The 27,418-nt window shown below is 38.5% G+C and overlaps 1 protein-coding gene across 2 annotated transcripts in view; it reads left to right on the top strand.

Moving 5' to 3' along the window:
- GAREM1 (GRB2 associated regulator of MAPK1 subtype 1) overlaps positions 1-27,418 on the top strand; it is a 99,303-nt gene that overhangs the window by 33,714 nt on the left and 38,171 nt on the right. The gene's annotated exons all lie outside the window — the stretch shown is intronic.

Raw genomic sequence — 27,418 nt, 5'->3', positions numbered from 1 at the left:
AACTGGCTGCGTTTTTTCCTTGTTACGTTGTTTCATGGTACTCACCTGACCCGTCTTTTACTGCCTGTGGACCAGCTCATCGTGTGAAAGGTCCCATTTTCATTATGATGGCTGCACCTGTGCACAAAATGAAAGAGGGACTCGTGATTAGGATGCAAGATCACATCTGAAGGTTTCTGAAGGTCTTCCTCAAAATCATGGGAAGTTCATCTGTTGTCTTCTGCCAGAACTGGCTTCGTTTATTTATATTTTGTTTAATTTTTTTTTCACCATTAATAACCTTTAGAACATAGGCAACTGTGAAGTGTGTGTCTATGGAGGAGAAAGAGTGTTCGGCAGGAAGTACTGATTGGGGAAAACTGTCTGATAAAATGCCGTATGAGCCTCTGTGTTTCCAAACTCAAAAAGTAAAAAGTCTGTGTAGGCCAAGTGGGATCACTGTGAAGCTTGATGGGAAAAGTGGAACACTGGTGAGATGGGTGGGCAGGGTGACTTACGTAACCCAGTTCTTTAGCTACTGTGTCCCTGCTAAATTAATTACTAGGGTTTAAAGAATGTGGCGGGAATTAAGACATTTGCTACACAAATGGCATCCCAAAAATAGAAGAAAAACAAAGTAGTGCTGCAATACAGATTCATGGATCTGAGTTGAGGGATTCTTATGAATGTGACTTAGAAACCCGGAGCCAACTACTGGGAAGGATACATCCCTCAGAGTCAGTATAGGGGAAAGGCTACAGCATATCTTGAGGTATGGGATGAGAAATACTCTGAATAGGAATGGAGTTGCTGTATCATATTAAATCAGCTTTAGCTTTCACTAGACCTTGTGGGATGTTGGATGGGGGAAATGGTCAGTACTTCTAATTGTTCATAGTATCAGATTTTTCCTGTGCAGTGCTGTTGAACCCTCCAAGAGAACAGTTGCTATAGTAACATAACACGTGAATTTAGACAAACTTTCTAAATAAAATTAAGCGAGAACCTGAATTTGAATTCATAATGGTAGTACCTTAAAGCAGTATGTAAATAGAAGAGAGACTGATATTTATAAAAAGATCTAGTATGCATATGTTCCTATCTGAAAAACTACTTTATCTGATTCTAAAAAAGAGGCTGAGATACACTTGAAATCCTTTGGGGTTGAGGTTGGTTGGTTGTTTTCCTTTCTTGTCACTTTGATTCCCCTGACTGACTGCTAGTCCACTGCAGGAAACCTGTGGGTGACTGTGGGTTACCTGTGCTTGTGTAGTGGTGTGGTAGTACACATGCTGTTAAAGATACGCCAAGGTGTCAAAGAATCCTATGGATCCAGTGGACGCGAAGGTCTGCAAGAGATATTGTAGGTAGGTGGCTGGGAGCAGATGTGCTTGTGCTGCCTCCCTAAACTGGGAGCACAGTGCACAGACTTCTCAATGGCTGACAGGTTTGGCTGATCTTGTCAGCTTATACTCCTGTAGTCATCCTGCTGGGTGTGGGAATGTTAGGGCAGTAGTAGGGAGGGAGAGGAATGAGAGGAAATTGGTGGTGGAGGGAGGAAGCAGGAGACAATAGCAGCAGCCTGGGTGGTGGTGGATGGCAGGAGCAGAAAGAGATGGAGGGACAAAGGCTCCCCACTGGGAGGTCGGGAAATGCTGGCCTTGCAATGATGAGGTGCTCTACCAACCCTGCTTTGGGATCAGGGCTCCCATGTCAAACCGGGAACTTGCTCTGAGCACCAAGTGGTTCTCAATACTCTGCTTATGAAAATTTCTGGTGCCATTTTAGCAGAAAGTTGCTTTGCTAATCTGCATTTCTGGTTAAAATTCTAATGACTAGAATTAGTCTGTCTAGAAGAAAGAGACATATGGCAAGCAAATGGCCCTTTTTAATGAGCCTCCCACTCAGCAGTTGGCTGCTCATCCAGTCTGTGTGTGGCGCAGTCTTAGAGCAGCATCTTCTTGCCAGGAAAAAAAAAGTAAAAATCTTGCAACCTTTTGGTGGGTTTTCTTTCAGGAAGGGGAGCGGAAAACCGATCATAATATAAGTATTGGAGAAAGACAAAACCTTAAAGTAGCTTCTTCAACGATTTGTTACCAAAACTATAAGAAAATGTTCCAGAACCTAGTTTAGAAAGCTGGAAAGCACACAGTTCTTTCCTTTTCAATGGTGGCTGGGTGCCATATGTACTTTTTTTACAGCATGTAGAGTTTTCTAATGGTAAATAAAATAAGTAACATAATGTCTGACTTCTGAAAGTCGCGGTAGTCTGAAAGGCCATGCTAAGTGATTGTAGCTGGTCTATAAAATCCTATTAAAATTAATTTCATTAAATATTTGATGGAAAATACTGTATTTGGTAGCCAGTAGTGGGTCTGGAGGATTGATAGGACCATTGTTCTTAAACTGTAGGTGCTACCAGTATGGGAGCATAAAATTTATGATGGCCAGTCTCTGCTGTTAGTAGCAGCTGTGTGACTGATCTAAGAGAAATCCATTGCCAAGGTGTAGCTGTGTAAGGATTCATGCAAGTAAAAACTTACTTATTTGTGCCCAGCTTCCTCATTCAGCCATATGACTTTAGATGAACTTGTAGCAAGGTCAACCTGTCCTTCAACACTTAACCTTGCCTGCTGAAGAATATTCTGTGCTATGGCAATGACTTTTAATATTGGATCTGATGTTAGCATTTTTTCTCATGTTGGAATTAGTTTGTATATAGGAAATGGAGAATACCTTGCACTCCGTCACCTTGCTATTAACCCCTTCTAAAGCTCTGCCTCACCTGATGTGCAATAGTGCTGCTTTTCCTTCTTGCTCATGTTTCTAACACTTCTCCTGGCCACTCAGTGATTGTTTTGAAAGTGCAATGTGCTTTGCATTTGTGTGCATTTGGGACTACCCAGTCCTCAGCTAAAAAGCGAAGGCTGCTGTGTATTCCTCTGCCTTGAGCACTGCCACAACATGATGGTTTAGTTGGATCCTCTCTCACTGTAAGAAAGAGGCTGAGTAAGTATTTCTACAAGAAAAAAGAGAGATGTGGTTCAAACCTGTTTCAGCAGGATTGCCTGTGAAAAGAACGGGAGGTACCGGAGTTTCCTAGGGTAGTAGCAGCAGCAGTGTGCACCGAACTCTTCACCTGGTACTATTTACTCTGCCTTTAGTTGCCATGATTAAAATGCTTGTTGCTCTTTCAGAGGAGGAGGGGAAGCTATTTAGCAGCACCGATTGTGCTCATCTAGCTCTTTTGATAAGGTATGAACTAGTAATTGCGACTTAAAATAACATCTCCCAGTCCATCCCTTAGCTGCACAGTTGTTATCTAAGCAGCCTGGAAACAGAGCTATGCTAGTAGCCTCAGGCACTGCCAGGTCTAGTGTCTGACAGACTGGTTTGAAATCTGGGGACAAGATTTTCAGGTGACCAACATAGTCTGGGTGTTGTGGGGTTTTTTTGTAGACTGTTAATCTGCAGTCTTGCAGGCTTTCTTCCAACTGTGTGTGTCTAACAGGGACTCCTGCAAAGTTCTCCCTCCCCAGGCCTTGTCTGGATGCATGCCAGCTGAGTGCAGATGTACAAACCTTTTCTATGTCAAATTGCTGGTGACCAATTATAGCAGCACAATATGGAGGGGAGGAGAGGGGAGGCGTTTGACCCTCTGTATTTGCCAAGTCATATTATCATAGCAAGGTGTGAGTAATAACTCTCTCTCTCTCTCTCTCTCTCTCTCTCTCTTTGTATATATATATATATATATATATATATATATACACAGAAATATTAGAACTCGCTTCAATTTGATTTCCAAGGTATCTTTCCACATTCCATTGTGTATGCCAAAAGCAGATTACTCCCAGATACTTTTTCTTTATGTGTGAGCAGTAAAAAACATTCAGTGTGAGGAGCTTGAACTTTTTTTTGGGGGGGAAAGTAAATATGTTTTAAAGAAGGTGTGATCTGGTGGGTAAGTAACTATAAAAGCAATGCAGCAAAATTGCCTAATTTTACCAATGTGACTGGGCTAAACTGTGTTCTTTGCTATTGGGATGCACATAGGGGGATTTTTTTTTTAATCTAGTTTTTCCATTGTAAAGCATAAAGGGTGTGTATATTTTTTAGCATGGTGAATTAAATAGGATCAATCAGGAGCTGGTAGGTCTGCTGACTGGCTATGCAGTACATGATACAAAGTTTTTGCAGTGACTTGTTGTTTCCTATCTGGGAATAAACTAATAAGGTGTTTGGTTTATTTCCACTGTCTTAAATTCATCTGAAAAAGGATAAGGCTTTTGTATTTTCTATCCATGGTTGCTCAAAAAATAGTGACAAGAATACTTTCATATGGAGTTTTCAACAAAATACAGTACACTAAAGTATTTCAGTATTTCGTTTAGTTCCAAGTATCTAATGTTACAAATTTTAAGAACACAGAATAAAGTAAGTTAATGTGTTTGAAGGAGATGGTGAAAGAAGCCTGGGATGCTGTGAAATTCCTGTATGACAAGTTACCACAGCTTTTATACAACTGAGTGGGTGTGCAAGGAAGTCAATATTTCCATTAGAAAGTTTCTGCAGAAGAAGGTTGAAGCCTATCCTTTCCATTTTGGAAAAGCTCTTAAGGGAACTAGAAAGGGAGGTTGAGTCCTAGAGTTAGAAACCTAGTAAGTGTTTAAGGCCTATGAAAGTTAAATTTCCCTTCTGCAAGTTTCGAAAACCAAGCCACTATGTGAATGCTTCTGAGAGGATTGCTCTGCGCAAATCAATGGCACAAATTATCTGCTGCCTTGCTTAGTTCAAGGTTACTTTTTCAGGATAAGAACATTTTCAGCTTTAAATGCCTGTTGTTCTCATAAACTGCTGCGATGGATAGGAGCTGTACTGCCTGTAAATAGAGACCCTCACTTTGAAGGACCTGTATCGGAGGAACCATATGCGTGATTTATGTGCATATTTCTAGAGTTTGCATTGCGTGTGGTGATAGTGGGTATTGATTGTTTTTCATAGTTCATAGTTACTGGTCCAGTCCCAGTGATATTTAGATGCATTTATAAAATAAAGTGGAGGAGAAAATAATAAGCATTATTACCTGGGGCCTCGCCTTGAGCAATAGTAAGCCTTGTTCTTCCAAATCCGAATCAAAAGTTTCAACTGTTGCATTTTGAAAGGCGGCACTTGAGTAATACTTGATCTCTTGTTCGTAGTTTAGTTGGATCAGTTTAAAACATATTCTCTTTGTAAATGCTTAGTTGTTTATAAAGCTCAAAACCTTGTGTGGAAAACTAAATTTGGAAAACTAAAATGTGGGACCTGGTTGATTAGCATATGCCCAAGGCTTCAATATCATTGACTCCAAAAGAAATCAACAATAGAAACAACTTGGGCTGGTTTTGGCGGATGAGACTTTTTTGTTTCTTGCTTTCCTTAGTTAGAGGAATGATCTTGGGAGTGGAGACAGAATACTTTGACTAGCATTGTTATAAATATTAGTTTCTCCTGCAGGAATTCTCTGTACTAAACAAATAAACAAAACTGTTTTAAAAGTTTTGTTCTTTCATGTGAGGAACCATTAAAATGACTACAAACACCATTTTACCTATGTTCTCAGACAGTTTCTCTGAAATGGATTTAAAAATAACTTTGTGTTGTCTTTTTACATTTAGGGTCTGCTTGTGGTATGCAGCCACAACTCCATGTTGTTGCATGTTAAAGCATGTCATATCATGGCTTCTTAGGCCAGATGAGTTTCACAAGTTAATTATGCTTAAAATTAACAAATGCTATAACTCAGAAATTTGTTTTGAGTGATTGGTTTTGTTGTTCTAGGGCTTAGTAGCCCTCATCAGGGAATTCTTCACCAAGTATAGTCTTTATTTGAAATGCTCATCAGTTGTTTCTCTTAGTAATTCCTCACTGGAAGAAAAAATCTTTCTCTGCTGTAGGAAGAGAGTGGTTATGGCATGTGGGTGATATTAGAACTTTTGGGTAATGTTTGGAATAAGTGAAAAGGCAAACAGCATCAGAGACCTCTCTGATAAAACTTAACTGGCCACTCAGGTCAGCGGAAAACTCTAAAAGTGATTTTGCAGAAGTACTTAACATCTCCTGAGTTGAGCCATCGATTTATTGTTTTATTTATTTTTATTCAAGAGAGTGATAAAAGTCCCAGTAATTTCAATGGGAACAGAACTGGATTACTAATAAGGGCCCTTGAGAAGAGCCTACTTCTGATTTTTGAAAATACTTGTATTCTCTCTGGTATTGTAATGATGCTACTGTGTTTCAAACAGTGAGAAATATAAGAAAGCAGTGGGGGTGGCTTCTAGTTATTCGTACACAGTGCCCTGGACCTAGGGGTTCGCTTCAGTGAGAGGAGGTGGAGGCTACAGATGGCAAAGTTTTCAACTCTTACTCAGAGACGACTAAGGTTCAAAAGCTTAATCTATTGGCTCTAAAAGTGCCCATCTATATTTGTACAGAAAATAAATGATAGTAAAACCAGTTTAATGCCCAAGGATGGATGGAGGTAATACAGATAGGAGGGTGCATATATTTGTTTACCTGATCTCATATTAAATGTAGTTCAGATGTAATGGCAGCAACAACAAAAATGTGATTCCACTTTAAATTTAGTTTCATTGTAATATCAGCAACAACAACGTGTCCTTACAAACTCAGAGCCTGTAAGTACAATTACTAATTTTAAATGCGCTGAATTAGTCACTCCCAACCACCCACAGCAATGGATTTATGGGTGTTGTGTTTTGGAGTACGTTCTAGGTTCCTTACTCTTGGCTACTGTGGCTCAGAAACATTGTAGGAGTGAAGAACAGTATAAATGTGGTTTTCACTGAAAAGAGCAGGTGCAAGATCATAGACAAAGGACTTGTATTATTTAATAAGAGTACCTCTTCTTGTAAGAGTTGGGCTGCAGAGTCTTTGAACCATATCCAATCAAATATTTGGAAACAGATGCCCTCAACTGTTGTTTCTCCTCTCTTCCCTTCCAGTGGATATAATTGCAAATATTAAAAGTAGCTGATAAAGATTAATTCTGTATGATAACTTTTAGTTTAAAAAAGCACAACAAAAAAAAAAAAAACCAACCACACCCAAACTGTAGTAGTCAAATCTACTTGTTTTTGTGGCCATGTACATTTATAGGATTTTTCCTCATGAATGGAACATGTACCATGGAGAAGTCAGTAACACAGTAAATGTAAAATCCCCTAGTAATGTTTTCATGGATGTCTCTCAGTCTGCTGGTAGATATTTCCTTTCTCCCTTTTTTACATGGGAGTTATCACTTAGGATTTGTGGAGACCTAATAACTTCTATGTTTGACTACTCCAGACAGTCTGACTAATAGAGATGACAAAATTTTGTCTGTGAACAGTTACAGAAGAAAGAGTTCAGACCAACATGAAAATCAAACTTTGTGTGTCGACACCAGTAATTCTTCTAAATAGTGTAAACAACCAGGCAGATTATTCTTAGCAATGATTTACAAACCCGCCAGAGATTTGATTGCATCCAGATTATAATGCAACATATCCCTCTGAGCTGCAAAATCAGAGTTATTTTGTCAGTAGAGGTTGTTAGATTGCCACTGTTTTTTCCTTGCTATCATTTTGAGCCTGTGTCTGGTATCACCTTAATATTTTTGACTGCTCAACATTCTCCCAGTAATAAAATCAAAGTAAACATGTGAAGAACAGCTAAGAGATTGCTAAATTTGTGTAGAGATTTGGTAAATTGCCCCAAAAGAAAGCAGGCATTTCTTCTGTGCCTGGCAAATACTTTTATTGGAATTTTTTTTCCCTTCTGTTATCAGACTGATTTCTGTTGGTTTATTTATTTACTTTTTTTTTTCCTGCAGATATACTGGCTTCAGGCATTGGCGAATAACCTGAGTTATATTTGTGGAGTTGATGTCCGTATTGTATTGATTGTGCTATTCCTAAATATAGCAAAGTCACTTTTAGACTGTTCTCTCCCTCTTGTTTTGCAGTCGTTCAGAGATGCATGTTCTTCTGTGAGCTGTTAAGCACCACTATCCTGCAAGTTCAATACCTTAGCATTTAGGTTTTGAGTAAAAGCTTTGTGATCTTGAGATCTGTGAAAAGCAGTAGTGGAAAAAACATGGTTATGCTGTTGATTGACAAGCAGAAGTTTGTAATGATCTTTTTGAATAGTTGTTAACTGTGAGGGTAGATTTTAGGCCATTAAAAAGAAAAAGCCTAAACACTCCCCTCTTTCATTGTGCAGTTAGCAGGACCTACATATTATTTGGTAAAAGTCATTATTACTTTTCCAAAACTGGTATAGGGACTTAAAGGCTACTTTTGTGTTAGAATAAATCTTGCTCAGATCCAGAATGGTAGCAGTAGGTTTTCTATGGTTTCTATGGTTCTGTAAAGCCTTCCAGTAAGAGGCTACTCATTGTTGTAGTCTTACAAGGACAAGACAGTGGGGCAATCCCAGTGGTTATTTGTGAGATTAGTTTCATTCTTGACTATAAACATGCTGTTGAAGGTCTTGTTCTGGATGCGTTTAGGCCCAGCCAGGAGAAAAAAACTTCCCAGGTGAATCAGGGAGGTGGATGAGACTGAAGGTCCCTAGGCTGGACACAGAGCAAGAAGGAGTCATAACCCATGTCTAGATAAGCCGCTCCTCTAAGATGAGAGACTGTATTTTTATTTACCAGATGGTACAGGCTGAGATGATGGAAAATGAAGGGGAATTCCTGGCTCTAGGCTGAAGTATTTGTGTGGGCTTGTGTAATAGAGACCCTGAATTAAGAATAGTAACTGAACTAGCCTGATCCCGACCAGAGACCAGCTTTAAAAGTACTTGGTATCTGGCTAGAGAGGAATATTTGTGAGAACAGTTGTAATTTGGCACGGAGTTGCACTGTATTCATGAACACAGATGCAAAACTAGAAGTTTCATGTAATTCCAATGGAAAATGTCTGTCCAACCACTGACATCTCAAAAGTAGCAGCAGCAGCTTTTGGTTACACAGTGCTGGAGTCTGGATTGGAGTTCCATTCATGTGCCCCAGCTGTGCCTCAGCTCTAGTTGTCCTGTGGGCTGGAGCATTGGCTCCACAGAGGTGCCCCACCTCTGGCATGTGGCTGGTGCTGGCAGAGTGGGACACTGCTGCAGCAGAGCAAAGTGGGACACCTGCTACAAACTCCTTGCATGCTATTTATGTTTGCTAAACAGAATGTAAAGCACTAGAGAATGTAGTAAAGACAATAATTTATAATCTCTTAAATTCATGATATTATCAGGACGCTTACAAGAGTGGATTTTGTAACCATCTTTCCTGTTTTATTTGTATTACCTTCTATTGCAAAACTCTTCCTATTATCAGAACTGTTTGTAGGTATGTTTATTCCTGGGACCTGGGACTTCTCTTTCATCCACAAACTGAACTGTTAATGTCTGGTGTATTTACGTTACACCCATTTGCCATTTCTGAGTTCTTGAAAGATTCCTGTCTGTAGTTTAGCATTCTCCACTGACCATATAGTATTAGAACTGTTTCGAATCTGATTTATATGACCTTTTTCTTTCAAAGGAACAACCAATCTGGACAGTCCATTTCCTCTAAAAATGCCTAATTTCAAACACTTTTACAGTTCTTTCTTCATCCTGCTGAAGCTAACTAGTAAAAATCCCTTCATTTGGTCTGTATGTTAACTGTTTGCACATAAATATGTATTTGACAAAGCAGTTAGTTATATCCTGCTTTATGTCTAACATATTGACAAAGGTTTTAAACAGGACTGAAATCTGGCTAGCAAGGGCTTGAATCATACAACTGAAGGATATGAATGCAAATTGATCAAGTGTTGGCAGCCATAATATCTAAATGGTCCACTAAAAAAAGCAGTTGCTGCTTTCTTGACAAGATTTTCTTCAGGAGTTTTTTGTTTCTATTTCTTTAACAGAGGTGGAAAAGGTGCTTGGGCTGGATTTTCTTTTTTCCCTCATCTTGGAACCTAATACACCCAGAAGTACAAAAGTGTAATTCCAGCAACTTGTCTTCAAAAATGTAGCATTTAGAAAAAATTCTAAGCTTGTGCTCAGAACATTGTATACACCCAAAAAACATGCTAATATAACTTCAGGAACCTTTTACTGGAATTGAGCTGTGACTGATCTTAAGCCATATTTCCTGGATACTTCCAAATTAAAATACTACTTGCACAAGATGGGCAGAACATGGAGCCATGAAACCATTTTTTATTTCGTGCCTAGTTCTTGCATGCCGACACAATTGCAAGAAACATACTTCCATGTGTCTGTACATTTGTATATGCACATAGTAATATCCATGATCAGTCATCAGACTACAGCTCATTTTCTTAGATCTAACTCCTTTATAAAGAAAAATGAGTATCTGCATGACATGTTCAATTTCAAACTTGGTTTAACTAGTTAGAGAGCTTGACAATCCTTTATCCTTGTAGAGCAGCCATAAGATCTGGAGCACCATGCACATACATAGGCAAATAGTCCTTGTGGTGGGAAATTTTCCTCCTTTTTAAAGGCAAGGAACAGAGGAGAGATGGAGAAGAGGTGGTAACAGAGTATATATAACATTTAGGGTATATGCAGGGTATATGCAGGCAACTCTTTGAACTGCACAGATCTTCGAATGGCCGTATGATTTTTATTTTTTTTTTTTTTTAAAATCTGGCAACCTCTTCGGCAACTGAGTGATGCTTCCTGCCTCTCTTTCTTGGTAGGCAGCCTGCGTGTTCTGCCAGAAAGCAGCTGTCACTTGACACAATCTGTTCTGTGCTCCCGCGTAGGCTGGCTGCTCAAAGGGGAGCTCTGTTGATTCTTACACATTCGGAGATTAGAGAGTGACTTCAACCTCCCTTGGTTATTAGGGCTTAAAGACCAGCTGCAGAATGAAATATTTGGAGCCTGTTTCATTAGCTTTCCTCAGTGAAGTGGGTCAGGGTTATGAGAGTGTTGGAGAGGTATGCTATTCCAGCATCTACAGATGCTTTAAGTGTAGATGTTGAAAAGGGGAAATAGGAGGGGAAAAAATTAGGAGTTTATGAGGTGGGATTTTTGGTTTTGTTTGTTTCTTTGCAGAGAATGATAGGTAAGATCCATGTTTTTAAAATTTATATGTCTATATTTATACGTTTATACTCATTTGCTCATGCATATACAAATATATATATCACACACATCTATCTGTCTATCTATATGAAACTGTGATTGCTGATTACTGCTACCTTTTTTTTAGTGGCTGTTAGCAATTCAGAGCTGTATGATGCTGTTTCTGAAGGCCAAGTCCTTGTTATGAAGAACAGAAGAATAACAGGGTAGTAATACCAAGCTTACTTAACAGTAGTAAGTGAAGGAAAAAATACTTCCGCAGGACAATTAAGCCTGTTTGGAAGGTAATGAGCTCCAGAATCACATGCCAAGGCCTAGTTGCAAGGAGTTTCTGAGTTACAAGAGGCACAACTGTGCGTGATCACACTACGCTGTCATTAATAATTGGCAGTACATTGAATTTCACCATCTACTAAGTCATCTGAGAGTCCTGTATAAAATTTTTCCTCAATACAACTTCGAAAGAGCCAGTATTACCCTATGTAATTATTTTGCCTAATGCTCTGTTTCTGAGATTGCTCTCCAGTCTGATATGAAAGTAACACCTTTTGGGGTATATTAACTAAATTTAACTGAAAGGCAGCATAGCTGAAGAATATAAGATCTGATTATCCGTTGGCATTTTTCTTATTCCTAAATCTGAATGAAGAAAGATTAATTTTGTGTAAAATTAAGGCATCCTTACATTTGCAGCATATACAGTCTTAAGAGAATTTGTGACAGACGTATTTTTTTATGCTTAATATTTATGGTTCCATGCAGAGAGAGCACAGTTTAAGTCTACTATCTAAACTACAGTGATTTGAGAAAGTAATGTGAAAACCGAAGCTTTAGTGTATATTTAGGGTTCTGTGGTGATATTATAGGCAAGTAGATTGTATACAATTTGATCCATTTATTGTACTAGAAAAGCTATTATTGACAATGTGTGAATGACTCCCCATCTTGGAAAAAGATGAGAAATTTATCAAAGAATGCAAAAACAAGTTGTCTGTTTAAATACACCCTCATGTTTAAATGACAAACTGTGACACTTTCTTGGTTTCTTAAAGAAGTGGTCATTTTCTCCTTCAAGTTGTGAATTTGGAGTTTGTCAGAAAAATTCAGAAAGTTCGTAAGTTCCACAGACATTGCCTGTGAAGTTTTAGCTGTTCAACTTTGTTAGAGATCACAAGATCAAATCCTTCTTGCCTCTCTCTCACCCCTTCCCTCTCTTCTGCCTGTAAAGACTGTTTTGTTTGTATAGTTTCTTGGAACAAAATCCACTGACAGCAGTCTGTGCAGTAGATTTATTAAGCAAATACAGTAGCTCCTTCTGTAGCTTCCTTTCCTGTATCATGCCTGTGACCCCTGGAGCTTTTCCAAGATAATGTCAGTCTTATGCTTCATAGTTGGATACAATAATTATGCTTACGTGGAACTGAGCATCTTAGACTTCATTCATTCATTGCTACTCTTCATAAATCTTGCCAAGTTAACTGATTTCTAGAGGTGTTTGGTTCCAGCAGAAGGCCTTTAGCTTATGGTCTGTGGGAGCATAAGTTGGTCTTTGGCGAACTAGCAGAGTGGTGGTGACACTTGGTGGTGCTGCTCCTTGTGTCCAACTTCTACCTAACAGTTGAAAGTTAAAAATCAGGACTACTCCAGAGGCTGACTTAGTACAGCAAACTCATGCAGACTTGTGGAGTTGGAGACAGTCATTGTAACTTCAATGAAGATGTTGAACCACTTGCCTGCTGTTGAGTTGTCCAGGGTTCTCCTTTTAATGTTATGCCTTTGACCCATTCAAATATTTTTTTCAGTAAAGATTTTGATATTTCTATGGCCAGTGTAAGCCTAATAACAACATAAAAAAAAAATCCTGCTTTTCACAATTGCATTAAAAGTAGTCAATGAACCATTAAAAGCCATTACTGCAATGGTAACAAACTTGGAAATCTTCCTCTTCACTCAAAAACCTCTTGTGTACTGAACTGTGTGTACTCTTAACAGAACTTCTCTAAGCCCCTGTTGGAAAATGTAAGGCAATTGGCAGAAAATTAAATATGAAGCAAAAATCAAGGGTCATGCCTCACTGATTAAACATACTTGAAAAAATTACTTTCTCTTTTAAGTAATATGATCATCAACACATCGTCAAGCCAAGTAAAAGACAGAGGTGTGGTACTTTTCATCCTGTTCTGCTGTTAAGGTGAGCTACCTGACGCTACATGGTCCTGGAAATCTTCCCCAAAGGTGTCCATTTGGTACATGTTCCCTGTACCAAAGTGAGTGATGTATCAAAGTAAGAAGTTAAAAGAGAGCAGAAATAGTGATGGAAATGGAGCAAGCCTGGCAATACAAAATGCTGACATCTTTCATGTGATGATGAGGATAGGAAGTACAACAGAGTAGGAAGACAGAACCAGATTTTGGTTACCAAATATGTTGATTGCTGTCAATTCTCTGCTAGTCTGATTCTTCCCTAGTGGATGAGTTGGATGTACGGGGCTCACTGCTCTTTAGGTTATTTTATATATAAAAACCTCTAGTTCCTGTGCAGGCTGACATGTTCTTGCATCAATCAAAGGTCAAGCTGGTCTAACTTAGATGATGGAACTTCTGTTTATGAGGATTCTTGATTGCATATTGACTCAGTTATGTCTAGCTGACTGAGATGACACTGTACCACATTAAAGTGCATTAATTTGCATATTACCTCTGGACTAATCAAGAGTAACTGTAACTACCAAGTACTTGATTTTGTCACATGATTACTCTGAAGCATAAGCTTTCTGTAATGTGTGCGTTACTTTTTTACTTAACAAGAACGGAGAAGGGTACATTTCCTAGCTCAGTTATTTTGGAAACTTGATTTGAATGGAATTTTTGCTTAAGATAGTATTTGGGGCTAGTGAATTTGCCCCGTTATTTTAAAAGTAGTAGATGACAAATCAGAGTCTGTGGTAGATGTTGATTACTACCAGTAAAAAGAATTTTTGGGGTCCTGCCAAAACATTCTGTTATCTAGCTTTTTCCAGGTGTGTTTTTGTTTGTGAATTCTCCTACTTTACTGAATGCTTCCTAAGGGCTTTCCTGGAGATTCAGATGTTGTCTGTAATCTTATAAAGCAGTTTATAAACACATTTAATTAAAATCTATATGAGGACCTAAGGTTTATGGATAATTATGATTGTCCTGCAGCAAATGAGAAAGATACCTGACAATTTTTTATAGGTGGTTAAATGTAAGTAGACTGGTTAAAGCATCCAATTGAAGCTTAAACTCTGCTTGTCCTCTGTCTGAATTGAAACTAGAGGCTGGAAATCCTGCACAGATGAGCCAAAACAGAGGAATACTCCCCATAGCTAGGAAAACTAGCTTTTGATGGGTGGCCACTATGTCCTTGGAACAGTAGAGCTGTTTTTGATCTTCTGTGATCACAGCAGAGGCAATAGAGACAAATATGACATACCACACATGTGGTAGAAGATGTGTGTGTTAAGATGTCTTACATATAGAGTTGCTTAATACATCTATATAGTGAGAAGTACAGCATTATATCTATGTAAGGAAGGGAATGGTTGACCTTTCTAGATTTCTTTCATTAGTCTTTATTGGGAGTAGCAGGCTTAGTAGTATTTAAGCAGACAGCATCCTGAAAAGTCAGATGAGCCAAGAAGTTCCTAAAGCTACTTGTTGATGGTTAGGAGGTGGAAGGAGCTAATCACTTAATTTTAAAAAATATTGGCTGGACATCTAGAAATATTTCTAGAACTTAAAACATTTTCATATGCTGTTTCTAGACAAGACTATTATTGATATATAGATAGTACTTATCTTGGTAAAAATAACATTACTTCCATAAAAGACTTTGAAATCTTGACTGTAGTTAAGTCCCTTTAATCCTACAGTTGAGAATGGGATCACACCAAGAAAACTGGAAAAATTATGTTTTAATACAAAACTGTTTAGTAAAATGTTAAAAATAAAGTTGAAGAAAAGGCTAAACTGTGTTCATTGACAGAAAATGCAATTTGTGTCTGTTAGTCCCATGTAAATCATTACTGTCTTTCATTATGAATGAGGATGTTTTAATACTATTTACTATGGTTTAAAAGTACATCTTTCTCCTGTCAGATTTGAATGTTGTTGAAAAATGTTGTATCTGGAGCTATTCAATAAAATCTACCTTAAGTAGTGATTCAGAAATCAACCAGGCAGAACTGTTTCTTAAATGATGTTCCCTTCTATCCAGAGGACTAGTGCTATGTAACTGCTAATACTTGAAAGCAGCTTTCAAGATTCAAGTCGGTTTAAGGATGGCCTCTGCACTCAGTGTACAAAGTACAGGAGTTGGCTTGCTTAAACTCCTTCATGCTACTCTGGTTTACAGCAATTGAAAAAAAATCCGAGGAATTTTATTTCTTTCTGGAAGGAGGGATATTGCTAGGCCTACAGCGGCTTCTAGACTGTGTGTGGATATATGAGGCAAGGAAAATATTAATCATTACTTGGGAGGTACCATCAAGATGTCACATTTTGTAGCTCTTAATTTTATGGCTCATTTCTGCCTTTTATGGTATTACTTCAGTGGTTATTTCTGTAAATTCTTATGTATTCTTAATGCTTCTTGTGACTATTTTCCTTTGGAGGGAAAAATAAAAAAAAACATGTTTGCCTCACACATTTTAGAAGGAGGATATTCAAGAGAAGCTTCTTCTGGGTTTTTTGTTTGAGGAATTCACAGCCTATGTCAGTAGACCACCTTAGGAGGTTAGGAGTGAAGACATAAATTTAATTGCTTCAAGCAACAGATTGTCATTCACTACCTGTCTGTCCAACAGCATTTTAAAAAAATAGGAATCTTTTTTATGAAAATTCAAGACTTCTACAGTTCCTTCATAGTGTTCATTCCTCTCTGTTCATTAGGAACTATTGAAACTTAAGACATTCACACTTAGATCTGCATGATATATCTGCTACCAATTGTTTCGCATATTAAAATGTTTCTTTTGACTCTTCCTCAGCTCACTGCCCATCTCACACTGCCCTCACTGCTCTTGCACATCAGCTTCCCTTTTGGAAAACTATTGTTTGGTATAAACATCATCTATTGGGTCATGTTCTAAAGCAGTACAGTTTGTAGTGCATACTATTTACATGTGTTTCTAAAACATAGGAAATATATCTGAGGTTACAACAGTTGTTTTTATATGTAAGGAACACAACCTCCCTGAACTTAGGAATGTTTTAGAGGGTTGTAGCCAGTGTTCCCTTCCTGGGTTTTTATAGTCTAATTTGCTCTTACTACAAGGACAGAAATCTGTGTATGCTACTGAACACTTTGCTTGTTTACCTTAGTGATCATTGCTGGTGCCTCTTTTTCCTAATTGTGATTCAGTTCTCCAAGATGTTCTACCTCACTGAAACTTTAAAGAACAGGGCAAATAAAGAACGTTTCTTTTCCTGTTCCATGTGACACTTCAGTTTGGGATTTTTGTAGTACTGTATTTGCCATCAGTAACTCTTTTTCCATGTTCTTTGTTGTTGTTTTGGGAGGTTTTTGTTGGTGTTTTTTGTTTGTTTGTTTTTTTTTCCTTTTTTTTTTTTAAGGACAGATTTTCTTTTTCCTGAAGAAACTAACAGATATTGTCCATGCTGAGTTGATACGTTGGAGGGTGGTTGGGGGTAACCAAAATGAAAGCTTGCCCTTTAACCCACACAGACAATTGAGATTCAAGGAAGTAGTATTTATGGTCTGCATCTACTGCTCTGCTATGCTTTTTTATTATTTATTAAGAAAGTGGCCTTCTGATATGTCTGAAAATCAACCATCCAAGTTTCCAATTGTTCCAGTTTGAAAATTCTGGACAGCTGGAAAGGGAATCTGCTTTAGAAAGAGGGCATGAAAAAAGGTTAAAGGCAGGCATCGAGCACATTGCTGGCAACAGACATGAAAGATTTTATTTTCAACTGGATATTTAGAGATGGAAAGCAAATTTAGTAATAGTTTACTTCTGTTTATAAATCTGAACATGAGTCAAACGTGTCATGATGTTGCCTCAAGGAAAGAGGAGGGGTGGAGTGTCTGAGATGAGACTTAGTTTGTAGGATGATATTGTTCTGCTCTCTCAGCTGTTGGTAAGGCATGAGCTGAGCAGCATGTTCACTTTTGACACTGAACATCAAGAAAAATGCAGGCAACTGCAAAATCCAGATTGTAGCAGCAAGAATAACCAAGAGCTAGAAAATACAACCTCTGAAGGGAACAGTCCTAGAAAGGGAGGTTTAAATGAGTTATCCCAAGTAACCCAAAAAACTTCTGAATGTAAGGATGCTACATATTGGCATAAAGTGCCTTGACAGTTTGAGACATCCTGTTCCAGAAGCTTTAAGAGCAGGTCACACATTTGTCAGAATTGGTTTAGAGATAACAAATTCTGCATTGGAAGTGAGAGAAGGGAGAGAAGAGGAAACCTTTGGATATCTACTTTTGTTTCCTATGGCTTAAGGACAGAGTTATTATAAAGCTCTGTTCATACCCATTCTTTCTCAGATGTGTATGGTTCAGTATTTTTATTAATGAATTAAAGGTCTGGGAAACAAAATGTCAGACAGAAGTAGTAAATGAAGCCAGGTTAGATATTATTCTACATTAAAACAGTGTTTCATTACAGACAAATATAAAAATAATATACATAGGAACAAAGGCATATAAGTTACTTTTACAGGATAATGAAACATTACATTAAGAAGCACCATTTTTGAAAAGACCTTGGTTATCCACTGTGAGATTTTTTTTGTCTGATTTCTGTGGTAAATGGGCCTCATGTAACCAATGGGTACATAAAACAGAGGCATATACAAATCTTCTCTCTTTGGGATTGATGTGACTACAGCTAGAATACAATTTATGTCTGGTTTTCACAGTTGAAGAGATACTGGGGGAAAAACAGGGTTCCTAGAAGAGGCATGTAAACATGATAGGCTGGAAAATAATATTGCTTGCAAACTCTGGGGGTTTGAAAGGGAAATTAGTTTTATTCAGCTGTAGTCTTGAAGAGCTTTCCCTTATCAAAGCAGTGAAATTAAACCATGTAATGTTAAAGCGGAAAGAGTCTGCCAGGTCAAGTCACAGCAGAACTGGATTTGAAAGTAAACAAAGTGGTAGCAGTCAACATGAGGAAAGAGATATTAATTTGAGGGTAGGACTTCCTTTCCTGGAAATATATCAATCAAGATTGACAAAGGAATTTTTTTCTTACTTTTTGGAAAAAGCAAAAACCTATAAGCCTTAACTCAATTAATTCATTGCAATCCTCTGGCTTGTGCTATCAAAGAGATAAAGACTTAGATGATTACATTGGCTCCTTCTGGCTTCATAATTTATTTTGCAAAATGAGGGGGGGAGGGAGGAGAAGGAAAATGAGAGATTAGTAACTCTTGTGGGAGTGGAAGGAGGGTTTTCCCGTGACTGGCATTTTGTAATCTCTCTCTAAAAGTGGCTCTTTCAGTCTTTGTTCCTGTTCTTTTTAGGTCATTAGTATTTCTACAAATTTTGATATCAGAGGAGTATCTTTTAGCTTTTATTCTTCTCATAGCAGGGAGGGGAGCATTCACTTACCATCAAGGGAATTCCTCTCAGTTCTTGATTTTAGGGTTGTTTTTTTTTTTACTTCAGTAATTGTTTGATTTGCTTTTTGTCTAACACCACAGTTTCTGTGTGGAGCCAATAATTACTGGTGCAAGTTTCTTTCATTCTTAGTAAAGAAAAGCTGGAAACTACTATACAAATATATCCTGAAAACTGTAAAATCTGAGAAAAAAGTGGAGCCAAGTAGTTGATGGTGTGGATATTTTTCATGTTAAATATATCATTAATTTAATGATATATTAAATCATAGGCTTGGCTTACATTTCCAGTATTTGTTAACCATTTGTAGATAAAATTCTGAAACTATATTTACTTCATGTTGAGGGAAATGACAGCAACATACCATATAAAAGGAATGTCAAAGAAGGAAGATTGCTGACTTAAGAACAATCTTATTGACAAGTTTATTTATCTGTGAAGAGCTATCTGCAAATTTTAGTGTATCTGGAATTAGTAATCAACATCAAAAAGTCACTGAGATGGTTGGGGACTGTAGCACATGGTGTATGAGGAAAGCTGGAGGAATTTAGGCTTGTTCAGCCTGGAGAAGAGAAACGTGGGGGAGATGACAGTCTCCATGAGTCAAAAGGGGTTTCTAGAAGAGACAAGTGAGACTCTTCTCAGAGGTGCACAATGAAAGAGCAATGTATGCAAGGTCCAATAGGGAAAATTACACTTGGATTCAAGGAGAAGCTTTGTTATCACAATTGTGGTTAAACCTGGGGAAGGGATCACCTAGAGGTACCATAAAGTGTCCATCCTTGGACACTTTCAAACCCTGATGGAACTGGGTGCTGGGATCCACCTTTCAAGTTAGTCTAGCTTTGAGCAAGCGATTGGACTTGACGACCTCCAGAGGTCCCTGCCAGGTTAAATTGTATGGTTCCTGAAGGATATTACAGATTTTTCCTGTAAGGATAGACATACCTTTCCTTTATTTCCTGCTTATTACTAAATGCTGAATCTGTAGTACTGAAACCTTAGCTTAAAATGGACAGTTTTATTCTGATGTTTGTCTTGTTTTATGAGATGCTGTTAAGAGTTGGGTAGTAGCAAGATGAGGAAAGGAATGAACCTGTCTTTATCACCTGCAGTACACTGATGAAATTTCTTTCTGTTGGAAAGGAAGTTCTATGGTATAGTGGTAAGGGTTATAGGCATCTAATTTCTCATGTTTCTCTGGTTCCCTACTTTCTGAATTATTGCGTGAAATCTGGAGCTGATGTTTTCTCCCTTTCTACTAGGAACTGGGGATGTGTGTGGGAGGTGTTTTGTCCCCCTCCCTTTTCTTCCTTGTATCTCTCCAAAACAGTTCTTTCTAAACTTTACAAATACTGCCAGGAGAAAATTTGGCATGTGCATACCATTTAACTGTTCACTTATTCCTAATTGACAAAAATACGCATTCAAAAGTACTGAGAATGTTTTCACTTTGGAGTTTGCTGTAAGGTTTATTTTGTATCTAATTTGTGACTAATTGGCTATAGCATATGGTAACACTATTTCAAAATAAGACACCTCCATATTTTTTTCCCAATTTAGTTGATTTAAATGAATTTTTCTGCTTAACTGTTGGTATTTTCTGGACACTTCTATTAATATTTGAGCCTAGTGAGGGCAGGTCTTGAGTTCATAGCAGAGGTTCACTTAACAGATGGTCCTCCTTGGCTAACTTGCCAGTTCTCCTCCCCCTCTCTTCCCTTCTCTGGAGAGAGAATGTCTCTCTGCTCATGGCTGTGAACTTGTGAAAACTGGATCCTACTGGTTTAAGCCCAAGTTGAGAACACTCATGCTCATCTGAGCGGTTATGCTGATGCACAGAGTTTTCTTCATTCTTCAACCTCTTTGTTTTCTTGCTCTCACAAAATCTTCCCCACCCTTCAGGTCACCCCTTTGGCTAATCAGATATATACACACACACACACAAGGTGACCAGCTAGAAGCAGAAATCAAGCTCTGCATTTTAGGAGTTGTTTTGGGTTTTTTTAAGAATAAACAGCCTTTTTCCTGTTTTTCATATCACCTCCCCAAAACTATCTGTGCACTCAAACTGTCTTGCCATCAGATGTAATGACCCCGATATACTTGAACCTCACTGTTTTCTTTTTCATATATGCAGTTCCAGAATTCCCTCTTAACCAGGGCATGAGTTCGTTCCTTGGAAGCTCATCTTTGTGATCTGGTTTGCTGGGGCTTCAGACAGGGATGAAAGGTGAAGGCTTAGCAGTTCTCTGGGATAGATGCCATATAGCTTCCTCTCAATCCTCACTTCACCTCTCTTTTGCCCTCATTTCTTGGGACAGAATAGATAACTGTGACACTGTCACAGAGTATTCTGAGTTGGAAGGGACCCACCAGGATCATTGAGTCCAAGTCTTAAGTGAATGGCCTCTACAGGGATCAACGTACTGCCACTCTACTAACTAGGGTAGAGTTTCATTTTGGTAGCTAAAAGACCATGCTTTCTATGCTTCATAATTTTATAATTTTATGTTGCTTATAGAAGATAAAATTAAATCCCTCTCAATGCAGAATTTCCCACGAGAGTGAATCTTGAAGTCCTGCCCCATGTCTCATAGCTCAGTGTAGGTATCCTTAAAAGGTAGGTTGGTCGTATGTTCTCCTCAGCGGCAGGTGCGTGAAGTGCCATTACTCTGTTTGAGCATATTTGGGTTCAGAAACCTAAAGCTGAAAAGCACCACTTTAAGATGACAAATCAGTAAATGAAATCTTAGTTCTGGAGGAGTTCACAGGGTGTGCTTACTTTAGCATGCTTGAACAACTCTTTGCTCCATCACACCTGCTTCTCACACTTGCTTCTCACACCAACATCCAGCTTTGCACCAAATGGCAAAATCTGACATCCTGAATGTTCTTATTGAGCGATGAATTCCGTCCTGTTTAAAGTACAAAGAGAGGTCTCCTGATCATGTTGGGGTTTTTTTACTTGAAATTAAGTTGTTTTTTTCTGTTTATTGTACAATACTTGAAAGCAATATTATTTTAGTGAACCAGCACTCTTAACTATTTTATCCTTTTCTAGCCTGAAGTGCTCTGAACTATTTAACATTAACCAAACCATTTTACATAAAGTGCTATCCCAAAACAAACTCAAATATAACTTTACCCAGGAAAGCCATGGAAACCCATTTATTTTTTTGTTCTTCATCTGGAAACAAATGTTCTGTTCTCATACCAGGCAAAACTGGAATAGATTCAGTTCAGGCAATACATATTCATTCCTTGAGACTCCTTGACAGTTCTAACTACAGTCATTTCCCTCTCCAGCCCACGCCTTTCAGTTCTAACTATGAGAATGGGAATTCCTTCATCTTTTGGGAATTCTGCTTGCATATCTCTCAGCCTTTATGGATAAAAATCTGTTAAAACTTTATCTACGTGGAACCCTTTTAACATGCGAATTGTGTTCTCGGGTGTTGTGATATAAAAAGATCGGCATTCACCAAAAATGGCTTTTGGCATTTTTTTTTCCTGGATTATTGTGGGCACTTTTATCCTTCTTTCTGTATTACTAAATTTGTTATGGGAAGTATTAATCTGGGTGAGTCATGGTAGATCAGCAAACTAGCCTTGACTATGACCTAAAATGTCACTGATAAAGCCTAAACCCTTTTTCTTACACAAATGAAGTTATCCACTAGTCTGCAGTGGATGCCAATTACTCATGTGCAAGCAGCCTTCTTCTGTGATCTTCACCAACTGTCTGACTGAAAATCTGTTCAGCACATCAGCAACTGTCTCACTCTGGAAAGCTGAGAAATACCCATAGGTAATGTTTCTATAAACTACCAGGTGTGGAAAATATTACATAAAAGCTTTTACTAGCCCTTAAGTTGAGATGTTGCATTACACCCAAAGGAGACTCAAATCAGTTATTTGCTTTATTCATTTCAGAATTGTCCTTCTTTCGCCTGTGCACGATTTAAGGGTTCAAGTGGCAGTATAAGAATTCAGAAGGCTGTATTGTACTCAACAAAATGAAGGCTGTTCTCCAAAACCCTGTTCCCTGCTACACAGGGTCCATCTATACTGCAGGAAAAAGAATGAGTAACAACAGATTAGTTGTGCAGGGAATGACAAAACACATTGCCTGTGTGGAAGATTCAGGCATCTTCTCAAAACTGAATTCATCTGCAGCTGAAAAGGTCTCCCCTCCCCCACACCATTGCATGAACTAACACCTTTTTTTTTTTTTTTTGTCCTTTATAATGTCTGTTACAACAGTTTAATGTGCTGGAGGTGGTTGCATATTTTTCTCATTAAATTGTACGTTTTGAATAGTTCCCAGGTCACCAAACTGGCTAAATAAAAACAAGGAGGATTTAGCAGAGCCTGAGCCAGCCATTTACAAATAAATCTCCTGGGGTCTCTAATCACTAGCGAATCTTGCCATCACTTTGATTCGAAGGAGATTAAGGATTACAAATATTTTATAAATCTATTTTTAGCTTTAGTGATGTTACATGAGAGTGAAGGATTCAGTGCTACTTATTCATCCTTTCTTACCTCCAGCAGCAAACTGGAATCATTTATTTGGATAGACTGAAAAATGTTAAGTGTTTATACTCTGTCTATACCCAGTGCATGAAACAGTGGTCAGTGATGTGGCCAGGAATGCATCAGTGCAGAAGTAAGGAAAGTTTGGTATCACAAAATGGGGTGTGAGGGCATGGAAGAGTAGGGGTTGCATGGTAAACTTTTAATTCATACACATCGTGGATGGATATTTTCAACTTTCATGGCTCTTTATCTTAAAACACATCTGAATGCTTGTGCCCTCCTGCCCCCTGAGGAGAGAGTGGCCTCCATAGGATAATCCAAGTCCTTGACACATCATTCCTGACTTGCACTTGTATCTGATAGGGAAACATCCCTTGCTGTAGTTTGCCATCATCCTCTTAGACACAGGGATTTCAAATGATGATAGAAGTTGCCAGGTGAGTCTGTGTAGGAAGAATTAAGTGTTTGGATAGAAGGTGATGGACTTGCCTTCTCCTCCTGTATGTGTGGTTTGCCTTTTCCAAACTTCTGGGTAAGTGTGAAGCTTTGCAGGAATTCTGTGAAATTCTGTCACAGAGAAGTCCTGTCCTCAGAGCTGCACAGTCAACATCCTTTAGTTCCTCAGCACATGACACCTTTTCCTCCATTCCCCTCTTTGTCACGTGCACCAGTTGTTTGAACCATTTTGCTCTGCCAGGTAAGTTCAATTCAGCCACAAAGCAGAGTCAGGAGCTGGTGAGGGAAGGCATGATGAGTCCCATTTCTCTGAAATTTTCATAATTTGAGCTTTTTAAATATTAGAAATAAAATCCTGAAATGATACATAAATGTTAATGAATCTTAGCTGAGCTAAAGGCATTGAGATTTGCCTACAAATGCCATCTGGATATCTATCAGCACAATGTTTGTTCCTTTTATTATTCTTTCAACCTGCTGTAAACAATTTCAATGGCTTCTGGATTTCCCCTTGATATACAAATGAATCTTCAGTGCTGATCCTCCCTTTGACTCTCTGTATTAGTTCTGATGCCAAATGGAAACAAAACTGCCTTCTGTGTAATAGCTTAACTGGGTCTGTGGTCCCGTGGGACTAGTCCTGACAGGGAAGGAAAGGCAGTCCCAACCCTCTCTCTACCACCAGCCTACAGGAGAGTTTGACAAGTCAGAAGAGTGCAGGAAGTCAAGGTGGAGACCTGATACTTGAAACCTGTCTCCAAGGCATCAGCTCTGGCACCCCAGGCAAAGGGGAAAAACAAGTCAGAGGGTGAATTGCAGCTTGCCCCTTCCACTGCTTCGTATAAAGCCTTTGAACCCTTGCCCTGAGGGGAGCCAGGGTGCCCCTGCAAGGCAGGGGGCTTCTAACAATGTACTCCTTGTGCTGGCTGGCTTCTCTGAATGCTGCAGCATCTAGGATTATTCCTGTAAGTTACTTGGTGAGAAGGAACCCCCCTCTGGTGTAAGAACAATTTCCTACTCTTGGTGATGGATGAAGCCGAAATAAAACAGTTTAATTTTTAGAAAACTGTTGACCCTGAAAGTATTGGGCTGCTATTTTAATTAATGTAATGAGCAAATGCTACTTGGAAATCATTAAAGGAACACAGTTCCAGGTCCTGCTGTATGATGTGTATTGATGAAACTTTTCTTGAACCAGGGGAATGCAGGTTAATTTTTTTCTGCTAAATTGATAGGAGTGTGGGCAAGACATTTTGCTGTTGCTTTGTATTGCATTTCCGTCACCAGGAAATTTGTAGTCAAATACAGGCTATTAGTGGAAGTGTGGGTGAATCTTGCAAGTGAACATCCATAATGATCTCTTCATAGTGGTGTGAAATTAGAGTTGGCAGAATTAATTTTCAACTATACCATTTTTTTCCTGGGAATGCTGAGCTGTTCAGACTGTTGTAGGACCATGTTGAGTTCAATCTGAAGATTAGTTTGTGGGGTTTTTTTATTGAAAAGCTTCTCAGGTTCACAATGTAAATAGAAAATTGTACCATACAATAACTGCTGATTTAAAGCTTCTATATGTAACATATAAGGTATGTGTGCTCATTCATTTCCTACCCTGCTGGATTTGAAGCAGTGACTTGAAATTTGCTTCCCACATTCCTTAGAGTTGGTTAACTCTAAGGGTGTATAATCCGCTGCTCTGCCCCAAGGACTGTATTTGGAGCAGGTTTTTTTTCTTTTCCTTTTTTTTCTTTTTTATGTATGTAAAGTTCTGACTGTGGCAGAAAGACTGAATTTGTAGCAGGAATGTGAGAAACTGGATTCAAGTTGATAGCTCAAATGAGACAGAAGAGGGTAGAGTGAACTCAATTGGCTCACCCAGATGCAGGGTTGTCCAACCCTAGCTGATGGCACTGAGTGAGCAATGCATGCAGGCATCCTTTCTGTGGGCATCAAAGTGCTGGGAAGGTGTCTCAGAATAATTCTGTTGCAGAAAAGAGAAGTAGCTCTAAAACTTCAGTTCTGTATGAGGGACAGAAAAGTCCAACTGAGTTTCTGAATACAGAACTCTTCTGTACACTCAGTGAAATAAGTTTTCAGAGAAATTTCAAGATCCTTTGGAAAGAGGCTGTTGAAAAAAAATGGGAAAGCAAGTTGCTAACATAAGGTAAAATACAGATGGAATATGCAGGCTTGCATTCTTCCTTTAAAAAAGTGCTTTTTATTGGTGTAACAACTTCATAAAATTACACCTACAGCAACCATTTTTGGAGATAAATCGCTACTTACGCGGTTCTCCTTAGTACAGATGTTGTTCAGCTGATAGGAGCTGGAGCACTGAGTGTTGCCCAGATCCTCATGATGGGCAGGTTTCTGAAGGTCACCATGTTTCATGTTGCTCAGTGACAGCAGGTGACAGGTGAGGAAGGTGGCAGATGAGCTGATCCAGCAGAAGCATTATGTCATTTCTTTGTCTTTACACGTACAGTCTTTCTGCAAGGTTTTCTCAAGGAGACAGCCAAAACTATTGAGATAGCACTACATCATGGGAGAAATTGTTTTATGAGGGCTGAGACCCTAGTTAGTTGTAATCCTAAAGGAAGAAAATGAAGACAATTTAAGATATATTTTTTAGGGAAAAAAATTTGATTATTCTTGCATTTCCCTCTTGCCTTTACCTGTGAAGAAAGAGTTATTGTATTCTAAGATTTTTAGTATTTCAAGGTTGAACTCTCTATGAAAAGGCTAAATCAGATGACCCAACTCTTGTTCTTTTTCCCTCACATCTTTCCATCAACGCTGCTTGAGTTTGGCCATGGAGGTGGAATCGGATTTCATGAGGGAAATAAAAATCTCATTTTCAGACAGATGTTGGATATCAAAAACAGACATGTTAAAACGCTTGATCTGATGAGCTATGCATATGGTTTAATTTTTCAGTAGAAAATGTAATTAAATTGTTTGGTGTTCCTGGATTAGCCAACAGTGCTTAATACTATAATCTTGCACGAAGATCTCAAGTGTGTGGTTTTGATATTTCTGGTATGTGTAAGCTTTTTTTTTTTGTGAAGGATTGGTATCTGGCTCAATATATTTATGAATTAACCTTCCTTTTTCAATAATTGTTAGAAAGGTGTGCTATGTGGTCATGGATAAACTCATCCTCTGTTGTTACTCTGGGAAGAATGATTTTTGACTTTCATTTCTATACTAATACTGTGAGACTTTTTTTTAATGGTAGTAGAAAAACACATTTTGTGTAGGATAGATATCTTTACCGTACATTTCATACATTTACTATGAAATTTGGGTCATATTGATTCCTGGATGTGCCCCTTCCTAGAGGAGAATCACAGAAGATAATTTTAAACATACTCTTTTGCTTGCTTTTCCTTTTCTTCTGAGGGAAATAATTGTGGGTGAGGGAGAAGGGAAGCATAGAGGAATTGGCACACATGATGATTGCTTGGGAAAAAGTGAGTAAAATATAAAGGGCCATACTAAGCTTCCGACTCTGCAGAAGATGTACACAGGCTTCAGGGATCAGCTGCCTGCAAGGCCCAAGACTTTCCCTAGAAAACCTGGAAGTGAGGCATGTAAGGTCTGCCCACATACCACCATGGATGTGTAAGATCACAACGTGCACTGCCTTGCCTGTTTAACAATAGCAGGGACAGAGCAGCA

This window comes from Manacus candei, unplaced genomic scaffold (genome assembly GCF_025592945.1).
Source record: "Manacus candei isolate 608988 ecotype Guabito, Panama unplaced genomic scaffold, ASM2559294v1 h1tg000008l, whole genome shotgun sequence".
NCBI lineage: Eukaryota > Metazoa > Chordata > Aves > Passeriformes > Pipridae > Manacus > Manacus candei.
This window is presented reverse-complemented; position numbering and strand designations above follow the sequence as displayed.